Source organism: Marmota monax, unplaced genomic scaffold (assembly GCF_021218885.2).
Source record: "Marmota monax isolate L192 unplaced genomic scaffold, Marmota_monax_Labrador192_F-V1.1 WCK01_AAM20220418_F8-fsc00027, whole genome shotgun sequence".
Classification (NCBI taxonomy): domain Eukaryota; kingdom Metazoa; phylum Chordata; class Mammalia; order Rodentia; family Sciuridae; genus Marmota; species Marmota monax.
In genome coordinates this window covers 15,275,149-15,290,256 of record NW_026694617.1, presented here as the reverse complement: position 1 = coordinate 15,290,256, position 15,108 = coordinate 15,275,149, and the positions used below count along the sequence as shown (strand labels likewise).

General features: G+C 35.5%; 1 protein-coding gene across 3 annotated transcripts in view; it reads left to right on the top strand.

Moving 5' to 3' along the window:
* Positions 1-15,108, top strand: part of Grm8 (glutamate metabotropic receptor 8) — a 764,371-nt gene that overhangs the window by 255,647 nt on the left and 493,616 nt on the right. The gene's annotated exons all lie outside the window — the stretch shown is intronic.

The following is a 15,108-nucleotide window of genomic DNA, read 5'->3' as shown; positions in this document are numbered from 1 at the left end:
ATTGACACTCTAAGTGGCAGAAAGAAAGTATCCTAGATGATTTAGAACCATCCTATTTAAAAAACAAGTGGAAAAAACTAATTTAGTTGCCTACAGTATCTTTACCATGTATTTTAAAGTTTTAAGCCAAATTTTGTGAAAGTGATACTTTTAGCATGAAAAATAATAGCATCTATCAAATATAGAGTTTTTAATATATTCTGGGCATTGTGCTAGATAATTTACATTCCTTGGTTTACTTAACCTGCAAAACTATGTGTATAGTGAGCCAAATTTTACCACTCTTCATTTATAGATGAGGAAACTGGGGCAAAGAGAGTTTAAGTTACTTGCATAAGGAATAACATAGCTAGCAAGTGGTAGAGTCAGAATTCAGTCTTTAAGGCCATGCTCCTAATACAGTAAGCTATGACCAGACCTTGAATTTGGAAAGGGCTATTCTCAAGGTCATGTAGGTCTTTATCCTGAATATCCTTTAAGTAGCCCTTTGAGGGCAGTTTTGCAGAAGTGTGGATCCTTTGAGCATTAATGACTTTAAAATCTTTGTCATGATTGTGTAATAAATGGGATGAATAAAGCAGTGGTGAGATGGTAGGAAATCATTTGGCTCTGTGGATGCAATTCACTCTGTTGCCTTTGAGGCCAGTGGGCTCTGTTTGCTGTTCTGTCTTCCCCATATCTCCAGGCATCCTGCCTTTCCATCTTTGACCTTGTCACCGTCAATTACCATGTTCTAGGAACCCAGATGCTGCCTTGTCTGATTAGCCTCATGCACTCTAAGAGAAATGATCCTTTACATTTTCATAGTAGCCTGTAACTCACCAAGAGTTTTCCCATCTTTGATCTTATTTGGGCCTTTCCACCACTCTACAAGATAGGCTGATTCGCTCATTTTTCTTGTCTTAGGTGATTACATGTCAATTTGCCCTGAGTTAATTTGTACTTTTAAGTATGTCACCTTAGAAGTCACTTTTGGTTCTGTCTTACATGTTGCTGCCCTTGTAGCTAGACTATAAACTCCACAAAGACAGGAACTTGTTTTAGGTTTTTGGTGCTTGACATTCCTTCAATAGTGTTTTCTCGATAGACAGTATTTTCCCAAAATAACAAAGCCCAAACAAAAATCCCAAATTTATGAAATTAATATGCAAAACAAGGAAATGTATAGTTCCTTCTCGTGATATGAAAATGGCACTAGATTTCCAGAATCAATTGTTAGATATTCAGGAATGTATATGGTTAGCAGGAGAGTAATCTATTGGCAGCTTGATATCTAAGGTGGAATTATTTATACCATCGTAAGTGACAAAGACTACATTTCAGGGTTATTCTTTATCACAGCCTCCCCCAACAACCAATTTACCAGGACACTCTGGGTTACAATGTTTCCTATGGTCCACAGACAGCTGCCCTTCTTTCTCCTTTGTGGATTAACTAATGGCCTTGGCCCAAGTGTTCACATTAGGGGAGAAGGTGAAAGTGAGGTCACTCTATTTGTTTCCATGTCTTATCTGTCCTGAGGCTCTGAGCAGAGAATGGCAGTTTATGTTCACTGTAGAAAACCAAACTACAGAAAACTGTTCAGAGCAAATTGGGTTGGGAGGCCCAGGAGGAATATCACCAGAAGCCTGCCTCCTTCCCTACTCCATCCTGAGTGTTTATTCCCATCTTTGTTAGAACTTGTAAACTGATTAACGGATCTCAGAGATTGTAACACAACATTTTGGGTTGCAGATAAATGCATTTCTGATTAAGAGTGGTCAAAATCAGAACATAAAGTCTGGGAATAATAGGTTCAGAGTTGATTCACTGTCTTAGCAATGACCTTGATGACTCCAAGCTGTTTCTTGACCCTTCTCTGCCACCTCAGTTTACTAGTGTTTCCCCTTCTGGCTGTGATAGATCTAAATGAAGGAAACAAACACACTACCCAAACCCTGAAGAATATCCTGGATTTGTGATAGAAAAGTTAAAGAGCTCGTTTTTGCCTCTTTCCTGAAGTTATGATGTTATTTTTTCCTTAAATAAAGAGTACATGAAGTGAAAGGAAAATGACACATCTTATAGTATTAAAGATAGCTTTATGGTAAAAATAATTTTGAGTTATTCATTTCCAATTATCAGGGAACACCAGTGATTCTATGTGATGAGAAATTAATTAAGGAATCCAACAATCCAAGACAGTCATAGAAGCTATAGTATAAAGAAAAAAATAAAACACTGTGAGAAGAACAAGCAAAAGCTTTCATTATAATATCGGAGGCAGTAAAATGCTATTTAAGTGGGATTGAAGGCCCAAATGGCTGCAATTATAGAGTATTGAAAAATTTTTCACATTAAGCAAAAAATAATAGTTTTACTTTTATGGGAAGCAAAATTAGATGAAGCTGCCACAGGAGGCTATCCAAAATCATAGGAATGAGTGAGCCCCACTGCTCTGAAGGATTTGCTCTCCTCTGTTTCCATTGCTAACACAGTGCCTGGCACACCAAGTGCATTCTGAATGAGAAGAAAAGACAGTTAAGGATTTGCAAAGAGAACTCTGGTACCAGATGGAGATTCATCATGGCAGGAGGGGACCCAGGTCCAGGTTTGTGGAACACAGGGAGATTGGCTCCAGGCAGAGTTGTGGAGTTGCTGGCGTTTGGATGATGTATTTCCCTCATTTGCTGCAGAGGAGACAGGGTTAGTCCCAGAGGCTACGCAAAAGGACTGTGAAGGGCAGAGAGCCACAGGGTTGGGATTACTACACCCTTATACCCTTGGAAGGCCAGTTTTCTGGTTCAATCTCTTTGACATCTGATATTAACTTCCTTTCATACTGTTGGTTAAAATTAAGTAGTGAAGTGATTAGAGTTGATTCACAGGTTACTGGTACTTACGTTTACTAGCTCATTAACTAGTTTATAATCCCTTTTTTGTGGGGAGGGGTGGGAAGTGGGTAGTGAACCCACATGTGAGGCTGGATTAGAAGGCAGCAATAGCAGTCATGCCAATTGCATCACTAGCTTAAAATTCATAGGGAAAGCTTGAACACTAAGAAGGTCAGAAAACACTGTAGCACAGCTTAGGACATGAAAGAAGATTTGTCATTCTTCTTTAAGATTTTTATTTTTAAAAATGGTGATGTGTGAGTGTGTATGGTATAAAACTTGTTGGACATCTGTATTCACTGAATCACAAATGAAAAATTTTCTTAAGTGTTGAACATCAAAATCCATTTTCATATTTAAAAACCTATCAATCCATCCTTAGAACACAATGGATTCAGAGAAAAGAACACAATGAATTGTCTTTTTCTGGAGAAGTACTCATTAGGTTTCAGATACAAAACAAAAGGACAGACTGTAAATACAGGTAGTTTAATAAATATGATGTTACAGCATCACAATTCCACATCCTAAGCGAGATGTATAAATTTAGTAAAAATTGGAAGCATCATATTTGCAAAATATAGCAGTTTCTTTCCAACAATTTTAATATATGTTATTAAATCTCAAATCATTCTGTACTCTGAATTTTCATATTATATGCATATGTTTAAGTTAACTCTGGGACTTTATTGAATTTTGAGTTCTTTCTGGGATAGCATTACCCCTTTTAACAAAGAATGTGTGAAAGACCAAGGCTATAAAAGTCTATAAACATTACTTTGGATTTAAGGTTGTATTATTTTGTATAACATGAATTCGTTATTGAGTTTTATAGAATCTGACATTCAAAGGAAATCCCTCTTAAATATTACCTCTGATTGAATAATACAGAGAATTCTTAGAAAAGACAATATGTAAGAAAATGAAATAAAATTCAAGGGCGATAATAAGTAATAATGAACTAGATGGTAATCTCTGTGAGTTCATTTTCCTTTTTTAATAATTACCTTCCTTTTCCTCTCTGCTCTTTTCCCTTATCCCTTTCCTCAATCTTCCTTTAATTAAATTCTGCACAGCAAGTGACTTTGAATATCATGGCTACTCATAAAATATCTTTTGAATTAAAGAGTGAATACATGAGTCTTTTCATTCCTTCTCAAACCAGGCCCACTATGTTGAGTGTACTGAGTGATTGATAAGCATTTTTTTTGAATGAAGTTTCTGAATTACAGGTATTTTTCCTCTAAGAGGTTCAATTTGATAACTTTCGAGCTTGAATTGCAATGAATGAGAAACTTTTGTTCTAAACATTGTTGAATAAAGATTTAAATGGATCCATATTAATACATAAAAGGATGCATTTATAATTAACCATGATGATATACAAATAAATTGCCAGAAATAGATTAATTTGGTCACCTAAGAAGATGGTTTTCCTCTTACAGTTTTGTATATGAGTTTTTATGCATTGGCTTTATTTATTTATTTGTTTGTTTATCTGTTTTGGGTACCAGGAATTGAACCCAGGGGTGCTTAACTACTGAGCAACGTCTCCCAGCTCTTTTTATTTTTTATTTGAGATGGGGTGTTGCTAAGTTGCTTAGGGCCTTGCTAAATTGCTTAGGCTGGCTTTGAACTCATGATCCTCCTGCTTCAGCCTCCTGAGCTGCTGAGATTACAGGAATGCATCACCATGCCTGGCTTAATACCTTGGTTTTATATGTAGTTACTTCCTGACATCGAGCCATTTTTACTACTTTTGTGTGTTTTGACATGTTTGCCACCTTTACAGTTATTACTCAATATGTTCTTTAAATTGATTTACTTTGTAATATAAATTTATTTAAAGAAAACTTTGTATTAGTACTGCAAATAGAAACCACTATCTTCTGCTACAAACAGAAGAAAACTATAAAAATAAATATAATGTGATGAAAATGACATTATTAAATTTTGGCCTAGTAGTTTTTCTTGAAGGAAGACTGATCCTGGTATAATTTTTTTTAAAAAAGAGCATCTGGCAAACATTAGAAAATATAAAAGATATAAAAGATGCTAAACTGGGCTTTGTGTCTGCCCATGTTATAAGGGTTCAAAAAGAAATAAAAAATAACAAAATCATGGCATTTTCAGGGAAATGGATAGCATTAGAGCAGATTATGTTAAGTGAAGTTAGCCATCCCTAAAAAACAAATGCCAAATGTCTTCTCTGATATAAGGGAGGTGACTCAAAACAGAGTAGGGAGGAAGAGCATGAGAAGAAGATTACCATGAAACAAGGAAAAGAGGTGGAAGGGAAAAGGAGGGAGAAGGGGAATTGCACCGAAGATGGAAGAAGACCCTCGTGGTTACACAAAATACATATACAATGGTGTGAGGGGGAAGGGAAGAAAAAAAAAGAGAAAGATAAGTGTCACAGTAGAATGGGTAGAGAGAGGTGATGGGAGGGGAGGGGAGGGCAGGATAGGGAGGGCAGCAGAATACAACTGACACTAGGATTGCTGTATGTATACACATGGATGTATAACCAATGTGATCCTGCAATCTGTGCACATGGAAAAATGAGAATTCATGCCCTATTTGAATCAAATGTATGATATGTCAAGATCATTGTATTTTCTTGAGCAAATAATAAAAAAACCCAAAAAGATAATAACTTCTCTCTACACTAAATCAAGTCTAAACTTCAACAAAGAAAAAAAACCCTATATTTTTCACAATTCCAAATTAGTAGGGCTTGAAATTTCAAAATTTCAGTACTCTATGATTTTTGGTCAAGTAAAATTTTTTTTTCATTTCAATTTTTTTAAAACACACTCTAAATGAAGAACACAGTTTATAATGAGGCTTCCATTTTTATTTTATGCCCCATACAATGGGTCATTTAAGCAATATTGAGGTCTTTCTGTGCTGGCACCAAATACAGAGTCAGTTTTATATTTTATGTATCATCAATGCTTGGTAGAGAAAGTCATTCTAGGTAGTGCCCACCCATGACATTGCATGACATTGTGTATGTGTGTGTGTGTGTGTATATATATATATATATATATATATATATATATATATATATATATGAATAGAAACCTATTAATTCTTTAGTGTCTTATGAAACTAATTCAGCAGAGAATGGGTTTAAATGACAAAAATTCTCAATTTATGTAGTCATAGATAATGAGATTTAGTATATCAGTTTTGAAGTATTTTACTCTTTAGCTTTGGACTGATAACCTCAAGATTAAAAAATATCATTTTAGGTCATATCTGAAACACAATCAGTTTGACCCTGTAGATTGAAAAAATTGGTTTCTTAACAAGTAAGGTAATAGTCTGTCAATTTAGTCAAACCCCCAGTGGTCAGTCACTTTAATCAAAGTCAAACTGATTTTGTTCAGAGATGGGAAAGAAAACCTATAAGTTCTACATCGTTGGTCTGCCCTGTCATTTCAGGAAAAGCTATGTGGCTCAAAACTCAGCCTGGTAAATTTAAACAAGAAAGAAGTCAAATGAAAGGTATAATTTAGAATTTTTAGATGAGATAGTGGCATGTGTTATATAATGCTTCCTAATGAGAGTTTTATAAATGATTTATTGCACTGATGCAGGTAGAAATATTTAAAGGACTAAAAAGTCAAAGCAGGCAATCTTCAATGAACAGTGCATATATTTTTGCTCACACCATATAGGAGACAGCCTGAAAATAGAAAGAAATGCCCTCATGTCCAATGATTGATGCTTCATAATCACTGGGAACAGAGGCTGTTTTTAAAATGTTCACAGAATTTTTGTATATATTTTTGTAGTACTAATTGGCTTAAAAATAAGAACTTTAAATTAAATAAAGAAGAAGTGCTTTTACAAGACAAAAAACAAGGCTCAGGTAAATGTTTTTACTTTTAATAGTTTATCTGAACAAACACTAAGAGATTAAATTGCAGCATAAAATGTAAATAGTTTCAAATTATTTAGAGAACAGCACATACTTTTCACAAATGCATTGCAAATAATTTAGTACCCAGGTGTTGAGGCATGAGGTATAATTTTAATAGTGCTGTATTTATAAGCATGAATGTGCTTTAAAATATAGATGGTTGAGATTTGGGCCTGTTTTTCTTCTCTTTCATGTCCTTATGTCCAAAAGTTTCTAAGATCTTCTAAAAGGAAGCTAATTACTTGAATCAGTCAGATGCAAAGTAGAGCATCTTGAGGGTTATTGTTAAAGGTCTTTCTATCTATCATGTTAATGTTGAAAAGATTATATTTAACCCTAGTTAGATGTTTAGACCTACATGAGAAATTCCAGCAAAAATCATTTACTCTTTATAACATACAATAAAACACATCTTTAAAGTCTCTCCGGAAAGATAATAATGAAAATGACTGGTAAGGACTCTATACCTCTTAGTTTGTTTTCTTTGCTTGCTTATCTTTCCTTTGCTTCATTGTCTTTATACTTTCAGAACAAAGCCAAAGATATAATTAATCCTGACAAGCAGTGTGGGTGATTTCCAAGAACTGGGTGCCTATTACAATTTGAAAAGAACTAGGCAAAGTGACTCCTTTAAGTTCAAATGCAATGTGTTATGGCAGTGTAGATACTTGGCAGTGTTCTTTGTTAAATCCACAGAAGCTACTGTGAGTTAGGGTCTTTAACAGTAGCTCTTGTTACAATGACATCTAGATTGGAACACCTTTTGACATCCGAGTTCTATAATCTTCTTGGGGTCCTTTTATCAATCTGTATATGGATTTAAGTTAAAGAGGTACTTTATACCATATTTTAAGATAGGGGTTCATTTGTTGTCTTTATAAAAGCCACAGAAATGCTTTTTCCTAACTCTAATTATAAGAAAATTATCTTGGCCCTGAACTTTCTAAGAATGCAAAAAAGTTATTCTCCTTTATTAAGATGTTAATCCTTGCCATATTACTCTATAGTAGTTTGAAAGAATTCACTAGTGATAAAACATTGCTAGAAGTCAGAAGTTAATAGTAAAATTAATGAAAAAAGTTATTAATGTAAAGTAAAGCAGAGTGATGGGAAGAATCTATGATTCTTCCCTAAGGGAGAAAATGTTTTCTTATGGGAAGATTAATATTTTTGAAGAAATAGAGCATAAAATGGCACTAGAAACTCTCATATTTTTACTACCCATATTAAGATAAAAAATGTCCCATAGTCAGAAACAATCAATGTATTCTCTATTTTAAAACAGGTATGAACGATAATTAAACAAAACAGGCATCTCATTCCCAGAAGTGAAAACACCTACTATCTCCACCATTTTACCCACTATTTTTTATTAATTTTATGTACAAATATTGCTCAAATCATCTGAGAAAAATAATGATCTTGAAAAGAAAGGGATGAAGGGTTTGCAGAGTGTTTCCTTTCTTAGAAGGAGGAACTGGAAATAATCTCAGAGAAAATAGGAGTCTGCTGCATAAAGAATGGGTCCCAACTTAACAGTTCAACTTACGATGGAGTGAAAGTGATACACATGGAGTAGAAACCATGTTTTAAAGTTTGAAATTTGGTCTTTTCCTGGGCTAATGCTATGTGGTAGCACATTCTCTCATGATGCTGGGCAGTGGCAGTGAGCTGTAGCTCCATTCAGCCTTGCAGTGATGCCTGGACTATGTAGCAGAGTTATGATGCTCAGGAGATCAAGTGTATTAAATGTATTGTCAACTTACTGTATCTTCAAATTAATTAATTAATTAAAAGAAAAAAAACACAAAACAACAACAAAAAACCCTACTATATCTTCAATTTACAATGGGTTTATCAGGATGTAACCCAATTGAATTTGGGGAGCATCTGTACAAAGGATCTCAGTTTCTGCCCCTACTCTAATTGATAAGACTTATATGGGCCAAAAAAATGAAGGTCTTTTACTAAAAAAAAGGAAATAATTGACACTGGTGAGGTATATCCCACACTGAGAGAATTGATTCTAGATCTTCTTAGGAAGAAAAGAAGAAAGGTTGTTGTATTAGGGTTTCCTAGAGAAACAGAATGAATAGGGTATACACAAATTATGTGTGTGTGTGGGGGGGTGATTAGTTTATTTGATTAAAGAGTATAATGCATGTAAGTTTTCTGTTGCTGTGACAAAATACCTGATAAAATCAACTTCAAGCCAAAAGGTTTATTTTGGGTCATGGCTTCAGAGGCTTCAGTCTGTGGTCAGCTGACTCCATTGCTTTTAGATCTGTGGTAAAGCAGAAACATCATGGTAGAAGGACATGGTGGAGGAAGCTATCCACCTCACAACAACCAGAAAGTAGAGAGTGGGATAGGGGCTGGAGACAAGATATACCCATTTAGGACACATCCCTAGGGACTTACTTCCTTCAACTAGCCCCGTCTCCTACAGTTTCCACCATCTCCCAACAGTCCATTTAATTATGTACCCATCAATGTATTAATCCATTAATGAGACTAGAGCTCTCATGATCCAGTCACTTCCCCAAAGCCCTACCACTGCACTGAGGATCAATCTTTCAACTCATGAACCTTTAGGGGACATTTCAGATCCAAATTACAATAGATAAGCAGTCCCAAGAGAAGCAGGAAAACTGATGGTATAATTTCCAGCCTGAATTTGAATACAGGAGAAGACTGATGTTCAATCTCAAGACATTTAGACAAAAAGAGAATTCTCTCTTGCTCTGCCTTTGTTCCATTCAGACCTCAGTGGATTGGGTGAGGCCCACATACATTGGGAAGGAAAATCTGCTTTACTCATTCTGCTCATTCAAATGTTAAACTCATTCAGAAACATCCTTAGGGACATACTCAGAATAATGTTTAACCAAGTATCTGGGCAACTCATTACTTGGTCAAATTGACATAAAATTAACATTACTGCTATGCTTCCATATTTATTTAAAACCATCATAAAGATTTTTAGCACTCAATATGATGTTGGAACTCTCCTTCAAAGGGTAAAGGGGATATGAAGTTGGGCAGACTGAATTGATAGGGTATAGAAACAGCCACATTTCAGAAACTATGCACTGTGCCAACGTGCCATTATGATGCACTTACTTTCATGGAGAAGATGCTCTAGAGGAGGCACAGGCCTTGGGAATGGTCATGCATACCTGGAGAGCTATAGGACAGCATGAACATGCTTGATGCCTGCGGTGAGAGAGAAGAGACACTAGAAAATACCAAAATAACCGAGATGAACATTGCCTGTATGGAAATATCACTTGGTTTATCCTGTGCCATATAGAAAACAGATTAATTATCATGAAATACTGTCAAAAAGTCTGTTTTTCCATGGCAACAGATAGGTTGCTTTAGTATTCATTCATTTGTTCAGTCATTCAGGAAATATCTCTTGAACACTTTCTGTGGGGCTGGTACCAGTTTTGGCATTTACAGTAAATACAGCAAAGTCCCTAATCAAAGGGTTAAAACATAGGATTACATATGTTGGCAAAAGTAACCAATAATCAGGTAAACAAAGAAAGACTAAATATCTAAACTTTGACAATATAAAGTATCATGAAGGGAAAAAAAGCAGAATAAAGTACAGAAGAATATTAGTAGGATAGGGCGGGGATGCTTTGCCTAATCTGATCAGACAATTCTTCTTTGTTAGCAGTGATATTGGAGAATGTTTTGAATGCCACAAGAATGGCATTTGTATAAAGATACTAGGGGATAACACTCTAGGCAAAAGCAAGTGGAAATGTCCTGAGTGGAGGAAATTCAGTTTCTTTAAGGGAGCCAAAAGATCTGTGTATCTGGAAAGGAGTGAGCAGGAGATGAGGTTGAGTGGGAAGGTAAAAGCCTGTCATGTGGAGCCTTGTGGGCCATGAGGGAGTTAAGTTTCATCCAGTCAGTGGGTCCCTATTATAGTTTTCAGCAGATCCACCCTAATCTATGTTTTTAAACATTCAACTTGACTGTTTAATGAATAGATTATAGGGAGACAAGAATGGAAGATGAGTGACTCATAATTAGGCTATCGCAGCTGTCTAAGTGAGAGACAATGCAGTTTGGACTAAGGTGACAGCATTGAAAATTATTACATATGTTGGGTTTAGCATATTTTGAGGGCAAAACTGACAAGATTTATTGTAGGTGTTGATCAGGGTTGAGAGAAAAGGAATAATCAAAGATTATTTACTAAAGATTACACTTAGGGCTGGGGATGTGGCTCAAGCGGTAGCGCGCTCACCTGGCATGCATGCGGCCTGGGTTTGATCCTCAGCACCACATACAAACAAAGATGTTGTGTCTGCCGAGAACTAAAAAATAAATATTAAAAAAATTTCTCTCTCTCTCTTAAAAAAAAAAAAGATTACACTTAGATGTTTGGTTTGCAAGACAGTGATTGATGGTGCTGGTAACTGTGATGGAAGTCATTGAAGGAGGTTCAAATATGTTGAGATAGAACTGAGTTTTTCTTTGGCCATTAGCTTAAGATGCCTTTAACATTCAAGTGGAGATGTTAGATAGGGGTGGTAGGACATTAAGAGTTTTAAGCTTAAGTACAGGGTCTGGAAATAGAATATATAGAATAGAATATGGAACTACAGTGAATAGAATATGGACTACAGTGAATATGTGTGACCAGGGAACCATCAGCATATTGGCCATTACAGAATACTTTGGAACTCTATGGGATTATCTAGGGAAGAATAAATATGAACAGAAAAGACAACCAAGGACCAAGCTCTGGAGAAAGTTAACCTTGAAAGGAGAAGGAGCCAGCAACAGAAAATGAAAAGAAAAAAGCCAAAGAATTAGGAGGAGAACTATCTAGTAAAGTGCCTTTCACTGGAAGCCAAGGAAGCATGTAATTCAAGAACAAAGTTATTGTTTATTAAATTAACACTTTTGAGAAGTTCAGTGATTTAGAGATGGATGTGGCAAATTGGAGGCTGTTAATGACCTTGGTTTGAACAGCTACTTGGGTTGGTGGTGACAGAAGCTTGATTAGAGTTGACTAAACAATGTGTTGAGGAAGTAGAGAAGCAGGAAAATGGGGCAGAACCTGGAGGGACAAATGAGATAGAAGAAGTGTGTTTGCTTTTCAAATTCAGTCAAAAGGGGAAATCTCAAGAGGGATCAGAAAAGGAGAAGAATTTAAGTAGCAGAGTTCTAAATATATGAGAAGGGATGGGATGAGTACACTGTGAAGGGTTGATTTCCATGGACCAAGAAAATTGCTTCCATCATATCAGTAGAAAATGGAGAGTGGATGGGTCAGATAAAAAACTAGGTTAGAGGATTTGGTGATGGGAAGATGAGGACATTTTCTTCTGCTTTTATATTTTTAGGGAAATTGAAGTTAAGGTCATCAGCCCAGAGGGGCAGAAGGAGGAGGGGAAATCAAGGATTTGAGATGAGAGAAAAATTTGTAAAGTTAACTTTGGGAGAGACAGAAAATGAGTTTGTATTGAAACACAGAAAGATGCTGTTGGTGGTGAAGTTTTTCTTAAGAGTGTGGTTGGATTCATCAGTTTCTTATGATAATGAAATACCTGAGGCAATTAACTCAGGAAGAGAGATTTATTTCATGGTTCTGGAGGTTTCAGTCCAAGATCAAGTGTCTCCATTTTGATCCTCTGGTGAAAGCAGCATATCATGGCAGGAGCATTTGACAGAGCTAACTAACTGCTTATGCCATGAACCAGGAAACAAAGAGACAGAAGGAGACTGGGGTCCCACAGTACCCTTCCAGGTTATGTCTCCAATGACCAAAGGACCTTCCACTATGCCTCTCCTCTCAAAGATTCTACCACCACCCAATAGCACCACCTGGGACCAATCCTTTAACACATGGACTTTGGGGTATACTCATCCAAACATAGTAGTGATCATAAATTTATTTTAAGAAAATGAATTTTATTAAAAATTGTTTTTAAAAAGTTTATACAAGATTAGAAAACTTAAGTGACTATTTTTCTTCAGACACTTTTAGCTACAGGGGTATAGTTAGGGAATAGATAGAAAGTTGAATTTTAACTGAGTTTGAATTTGGGAAATAAGCACAGAAGAGAAAAAGAGTACAAGGAATATAGGAATTACTAAAAATAGTGCATGGAGTAGGGGTGGAGAAGTAGAGTGAACCAGTTACTAAGCCCTAAATGAAATGCAAGGGAGTGATTGGGAAGATCACAGATAACTGTATTTGTAAAATGAGATCATAGATACTCGTTGCAGGTGGGGCTTGGCAGAGTTACTATGATCTGCAACATAGTGCAAATTATCCATGGTTAAGAAAGCTTATAACCTGGCCTTTGGGGGATTAAACAATGTCATCATAGCCATCACTTGGCTGAAAATCTTGTTCTTTATTTTTTGTGCTTCCACATATAAAGTCAGACATTATCCAGGACAAAATGAAAGCACCGCCTGTGTCTCTGGGGAGTTAACATTCTACCAGACTTGGTGGAAAGGCTAATTAGATGTAGAAAATGATGCACAATTGTTTTCTGGAGTAGAGCCTGTTCAAGTGGGAAAGCAACAGGCACCTCAAGTTGTTTCTCTGCTCTTGTAGAGCAGAATGTAAATATTTATGGAATACAGACCTCTTTTAATCAGTCGCACAGTTGGGTCTCTACAAATATAGAGTTCTTTTTCAGATACTTCAAATTAGAGATGAATATCAGGGCAAATTACTGACAGTAAGTTTCTAATATGTCAGGTATAAGCAGAAATTCCTGGGAAATCACATATATGATTTGCAGTCAACACAAAATGAGTGATGGACCTTACATCTTCTCCTCTCTGTTCTCCTTCTTCTCCCCTCCCTTTTCTTCCTTCTTCCTTTGTAATGATTGGTAACTAGGAAAGTGATAAAATAGTATCTTAGCAAATTAGTAGTCTTTTTCCTTCATTTCTTTTTTTTGGAAAATATTAATAATTATTTTATCTCTTTAATAAGAGTAATATACATTCATTACAAATATATAAGCAATAGAGGAAAGTACAAAAATGGTAATAACTGGCATCAAATTCTACTCCCAGAAATAATCATTATAAATTTGATGGTTCTTATTCTGGAACTCTGTTTATATGGATAGGTAGAAGAATGGATAGCAGGAATTGATAGCTAAGTCATTTTTCTTTATCCTTGGAATTGGGTGTTTTAGTCAATTTTTTTGTCACTAGAACAAAATTCCTGAGACAATAAACTTATGAAGTGATAAGGTTTATTTTGAGCTCAAGGTCTCAGAAGTTCCAGTCTATGACTGAGAGGATACATTGCTTTTTTAGTCCTTTGGCAAGGAGTTCTGGAAGGCAGGAAGTGTGTGTCAGAGCAAGTTGCTTACTTCATGGCCAGGAAGCAAATGAAGGAAAGGAAGAAGCTATGGCCCCACAGTCCCCTAAGGTCACACTTCCAATGACCTCATGACCTCCTACCAGCCCCATTTCCTAAAGGTTCCACTGCCTCCCCAATAGCACCACCCTGGTGACCAAGCCTCCAACTCAAGAACCTGCGAAAGACACTTATCCAAACCATAGTGTTGGGGAAAATAACCTAGCCAAAGATCTTTCTTACATGTGATCACTGTTCATCAATTTTCCTGGAATTTCATGTGCCCTTTCATCTATACATTTATTTTTCCCTTAAAAATCAGAAAAAAAAACATTGTACTATGTCTTTTAATCCTTTTTATATTGTATTTATTTATCCTTTTTGTCTTTTTTTGTGTATATATATATATATATATATAGATAGATAGATAGATATATAGATATAGATAGATAGATATATCTCTATATATCTCACATTTTAACAATTATTCTTGTCTCTGTATTTTTAACTGCTTTGGCTGTAAGTTTTCTCAGGTTTTTTTTTTTTCTGCCAATAATTCTGTCTTCAACCTTGTCTATTCTGTTCTTTGATTTTACTATTTTTTTATTTTATTGATGGTATTCTTATGACACTCTCTTATGACCCTCACTTTCCTTCTTTTTGCAATCTTTCTTTTTAATTTTATTATTTAATCATCTTGATCCTGACCTTGTTTAATCAAATTGGTATTCATATAATTTATTAGAATAAAGCATTCATAGTGCATTTCTTTAAAAACCTTTGAAGAACCACTAGTAAAAAGAGGTGTTTATATCTGATCATAATTATAATTGTTGATTAATTCACCTAGTGTGAATACCTTTTTAAAAATAATGCATGTGCTTATAAAGTCTTTAAAGGATTTATTGCAAATGAGCTCCACTGGCCCCTCCTAGTAAAATAAATGC